General features: G+C 47.2%; 1 pseudogene; it reads right to left on the bottom strand.

Moving 5' to 3' along the window:
* Positions 1–3,198: 3,198 nt before the first annotated feature.
* On the bottom strand, positions 3,199–3,321 carry LOC131897297 (small nucleolar RNA SNORA70; annotated as a pseudogene).
* Between the last annotated feature and the right edge of the window lie 2,154 nt (positions 3,322–5,475).

The raw sequence follows: 5,475 nt of genomic DNA, 5'->3' as shown, positions 1-5,475 counted from the left end.
CGATCTTTTCCGGTTCGTCCTGGAAACGGGAGTGAAAGGGGCGTGGCTTGGCGGTCCAGTCGAAACCATTTTGCCGGAAGCCGGAAGTGAAACTGTCCCGATTGGAAAAGGCGCATAGGGAGGCATTGGGCGTTAGTGAATTTTGTAAGAACCTGAGACGTTTCCCGGTTCGGCCCAGCGCAGGCGACGCCGGGAGGGCGGGACCACAGTGTGAATCTGAGCTTCGTAATTAGCACTAAGCTTGGAGAGTCTCCCAGGACCGAATTTTGTAGTTTCGTCGGCCAGTGTCTTTAGATAAAGTATTCTGTCAGGCCCTCTGGAAGCGCAAGACTTGCTGTAGCAGGGGAGATGTACAGTACGAGGAGGAGGATGGTGGCCGCGTCCCCAAGGAAACACCCCGAGAGAAGGAACGGTTACGTCAGTGGACTCCACCTAGACTGTGGAGGGCAGTCGTGGGTGCCAGGAGATCCACCGAATCACTTTCAGAGGAAGGGTTCCCTCAGAGAACTACTGGGAAGAACTAGTTTCCAGAGAACAGGAAACGTCGGGAGTTGCGGGCTGTGAGAGGTGCCTGGGAAAGCTAGGGAAACCGGACTTTAGTAATTCCGTTTGTTTCATTCCCCCTTCGACGGTCACAAGAGTGTAGGAGCTCTGGCAGGCATAGCTCGTTGGAAGAGCATTTGCCTAACGTCTGTCGTCCTGAATTCAAGTGTCAAATGGATGACTTGCCCATCTGGCCCATGACAGTTTATGACTACCTCTCAGGTTCAAGTCTCCATTTAATTTACTGGGACTAACTTATTTAATGAGTATGTACCTGTTTTATCTCCCCCCCTCCCCCCGAAACATTAAGTTTTCTGGTACACGGTGTGCTGGTTAGATTTTTTTTTTTTTTAAGATTTATTTATTTATTATGTACACAGTGTTCTGCCTACATGTATGTCTGCAGGCCAGAAGAGGGCACCAGATCTCATTATAGATGGTTGTGAGCCACCATGTGGTTGCTGGGAATTGAACTCAGGACCTCTGGAAGAACAGCCCGTGCTCTTAACCACTGAGCCATCTCTCCAGCCCGTGCTGGTTAGATTTTGTCAACTTGACATTAGCTAGAGTCATCTGCTGAGAGGGAACCTCAATTGAGAAAAATGCCTCCATCAGATTGGCCAGGTCTGTGGGACATCTTGATTGGAAAGATGTAGGAGTTCTCAGCCTACGGTGGGAGGTACTGGCCCTGGACAGGCGGTCCTGTTTTGTAACTGAAAGCAAGGTGAGCAAGCTGTGGAGAGTCTGTCAGTAGAGTTTCCTCCATGGCGTCTGCTTCAGTGCCTGCCTTGAGGTTCCTGCCCTGGCTTTTCTCCACACGTGGAGTGTGACTTGAAAGCTGGAAGATGAAATAAACTCTTTCCTTCCCAAGTTGCTTTTAGTAGTAGTGTTTTGGTCTCGGCAACAGGAAGCAAACTAGGACACAGTCTGGTGGATGGTGCTAAATATAGTGTAGTTTAGTATCTATACTAGACAAGATTACTTGGGTGTTCTTCTCTAACGGGTTATATTTTTTTAAACTAGGAATGGAAGACCTGGGGCATGCCAGGCAAGCAGTGTATCACCCAGCCACATCACCAGCCCTAACAAGGGATTGGTCTGGTGAAGAACTGGATTGGTATGGTCCAGTGTTTATGAGTTGTCTTTCTTCTTGCTGAGATAAGATACCTGTTAAAAGCCACTTAAGGAAGGGAGGGGTTGTTTTACCTTACCTTTTTTTTTTTTTTTTTTTTTTTTTTTTTTTTTTTTTTTTTTTTTTTTTTGGTTTTTCGAGACAGGGTTTCTCTGTGTAGCCTTGCGCCTTTCCTGGAACTCACTTGGTAGTCCAGGCTGGCCTCGAACTCACAGAGATCCACCTGGCTCTGCCTTCCGAGTGCTGGGATTAAAGGCGTGCGCCACCACCGCCCGGCTTACCTTACCTTTTGTGAGGGGAGAGGCGGCGGCAGCGGGATGCAAAACATGGCAGGGAAGGCATGGTGTCGGAAGTGTGGGGCAACTGCTCATGTTGTGTCCATAGTGCAGAGAGATGAAGGATTGATGCCCTAGACCAGGGAATGGTATCACCTGCATTTAGGGAAGGTCTTCCCATCTCAGTTAAACCTCTAGAAACAGCCTCACAGACACAGACTGTTGTCTTCTAGGTGTCTCTAAATGAGGCTAAAATGACAAGTTTAACTCACAAATCCACTCCTGACACTCCAGCTTATCACCTTTACGTAGGAACTGTCCATTAGCTGGTTGTGCCACTGGAGCTATGTCAAATACATCACCTTTCTTGGGTTTGTTGTTGTTGTTGTTGTTGTTGCTGTTATTGTTTGTTTTGAGGCACTGTTTCTCTATGTAGCCCTGGCTGTTCTAGAACTTACTATGTAGACCAGGCTGGTGGTGGTGGCTCATGTCTTTAATCCCAGCACTCATGAGGCAGAGGCAGGGGGATCTCTGTGTGTTCGAGGCCAGCCTGGTCTACAGAGCAAGTCCAGGACAGTCTGATCTGCTATACAGAGAAACCCTGTCTTGAACCCCCCCAACACTCAAAAAAATAAATGAATTATAACATACCCTAAAGTCTCGTGTTCACTTTTTTTTTTTTTTTTGATTGGATGTGAGATTTATTAGTGAACATGTTTTGGGATATAGGAGAGCACAATGAAAGCCATCAGGACTGCAGGGTCTGCCACTTGTCCAGGGGACCGTGACTGGGGATGCATTTGACCCCCTAGCCATTGGGAATGAGCTGGTTCTCAACTATCATGTCTAATTCATCTTCATTAAACTTTGTGAAGCCCCACATTATTTACTTTTTTTTTTTTTCAGGTTTTTCAAGACAGGGTTTCTCTGTGTAGTTTTGGTGCCTCTCCTGGAGCTCACTCTGTAGACCAGGCTGGCCTTGAACTCACAGAGATCCGTCTGGCTCTGCCTCCCGAGTGCTTGCTGGGATTAAAGGCGTGCGCCGCCGCCGCCGCCGCCGCCGCCGCCGCCGCCGCCGCCGCCGCCGCCGCCGCCGCCGCCGCCGCCGCCGGCGTAGCCCCACATTATTGAGATGTGGATCTTCTAGAAGCCGGGGAACTTGGCTCTATGCAGGGCCTTGATCACATGTTCCTTATTCTGAAACCTAGTGCAGATGGACATGATGACCTGGCCAGTGTGAACCCTGGCCACTGTGTCCTGGGGCAGCCCACAGGCAGCAAGTTAAAAGTGTTACCAAGGGGGCTGCTGTTTGCAGCCATTGCACACAGGCCTCCATGAAGAAAGGGACCTGGGCAGCTCAACTGGCTGCAGTCATGTTCATCTCTTTGTCTTTCTTTCTTTCTTTCTTTCTTTCTTTCTTTCTTTCTTTCTTTCTCTCTCTCTCTCTCTCTCTCTCTCTCTCTCTCTCTCTCTCTCTCTCTTTCTTTTCTTTTTTTGTTTGTTTGTTGTTGTTGTTGTTGGAGACAGGGTCTCTCTACATAGCTGTGGCAGTCCTATAACTTACTTGGTAGACAAGGCTGGCATTGAACTCACAGATATCTGCCTGTCTTTGTCTCCCATGTGCTGGGATTAAAAGCATGTGCCACCATGCCTGGCTTCATGTTCATTTCTTAATGCAAAAATGAAGTCAGTTCATTTTTAAAAGACCTCCAAAGTCAGGCGCTTACCAACCTAAGACAGAGCACCTGTGTGGCCTGGGCAGGCGTCTCCATGATGGGTAAGGTGACCTGCTGATGTCCCACGCAACCTAAGTCAGAAGCTCATTTTTTAGTAAAAGGGGGACCTGTAAGGCCCTAGCCCCCATTTTGGGTAACTGTTGCCTTGCTTGCTGACCTTGACCTTGATATCCTCCCTATGCTAATTCCCTGCCGGGTTCCACCCTCCTGAATGCTTAAGGGAAGTTCCTTGTCTGTGTATCCTGCATAATGGGCGTTAACAGCTTAGATGCAAGATTGTAAAACATCGATAGCGAACTTCTGCCCTCCAGGGTTCTCCCATTGTGCTGTAAGCCTGTATTTAAGACCTCCTCCCTCCTTCAATAAACGGCATTCAGCATTAAAAAAATAAATAAAAAGAAAGAAAGAAACCTAACGGGGGGGGGGGGGGAGACCCCCAAAGTCTTAACACTTTCAAAATTACTCAAAAGTATAAAGCCTCAGGCAGATCTCTGTGAGTTCAAAGCCAGCCTGGTATACAGAATGAGTTCCAGGACAGCTAAAGCTACATAGAGAAACCCTGTCTCTAAAAACAAAAAACAAAAAAGAAGAGAAGAAGAAAGTATAAAGCCTCAGAGTCTTTATGAGACTCAGGCAATCTCTTAACTGTGAGCCTAGGTAAAATAAAATACAAATTACCCACAATATACAAAGGCACGGAGTAAATATTTCCATTCCAAGAGAGAGTGCTAGGGATGTAGGGAAGATCGGGCCAATGGCTGGAAAAGTGGCTCAGTCTGTAAAGTGCTTGATGTGAAAGATGAGGCCAAAGCAAGACCAAAACCCTACAAGGCAAATACTCTCACAGCTCCATGTCTGGAATCTGGATTCAAGATGGAATGATCTGGATTCCAACTCTTAAGCAGCCCTGGCTCTCCAGCTTTGCCACCAGAAGCATGTGCAGCTTTTCTCTTGGGCCAGATTCATTCTCTGCCTGCAGCTTTCCTCAACAGATATCCCCCACACAGTCCTAGGTCCCCCAACATCCATTGCAATTTAAGTATTTCTTTTACATCATCATAAAGTGTATTCTCAGGACCTTTGTCTAGGGAACCTGACCCTGCCCTACCTTGCCTGGCCTTAAAGACTTCCTGGAACCTTGCTATAAGCTCCCATGGCTCCATAACTCTTGCATTGTGCATGCTAATATATTGTTTTGACTAAATCACAATCATTCAAGTTCACCAATAAAGACTTGGGAGGCAGATGCTGGGGTGAAAACTTGCTAGTTCAGAGAGGAAGAGAAAGCACGCGGCTGATCTTCTTCCTTCCAGAAAGAGCTTTCTCCTGTGCCAGCTAAAACAAAACTCCTCAAACTGAATGTCCCTCCCTTCTACTTCCTGTGCATCTCTCTATCCGTCCTCCTGACTCTCTATGGTTTTTTCCTGTCAACTGGTTGCTTACTGTTTGCTCCAACTCTTGACCTATGGTTGATTTTATTTAATCCTGTTTACAATAAGTAGAAAGCTCTTGGATTAAAGGTGTGTGCTAGGGCTGAGCCATACCATAACTAGAAACAGGTTTTCCCAGTAAATAATGCAATCTCTGGGTTCACAGTGTGATCAGACATACCAATTAGGAGCTGTAGCTGAGTTTCATCCCTGGATGGTGGGATTGAAGGCGCTCACCGCCGCCACCACCACTTCCTTGTTCACTGTAACTCTAGAACCCAACTAACTTATAGAGATTCCCCTGTCTCTGCTGGGATTAAAGGCATGGGCTACCACTGCCCTGCTCAAATTTTTTTTTT

This window comes from Peromyscus eremicus, chromosome 20, assembly GCF_949786415.1.
Source record: "Peromyscus eremicus chromosome 20, PerEre_H2_v1, whole genome shotgun sequence".
Lineage (NCBI taxonomy): Eukaryota > Metazoa > Chordata > Mammalia > Rodentia > Cricetidae > Peromyscus > Peromyscus eremicus.
Note: the sequence above shows the minus strand (reverse complement) of the source record. Positions and strands in the feature narration are given on the sequence as shown.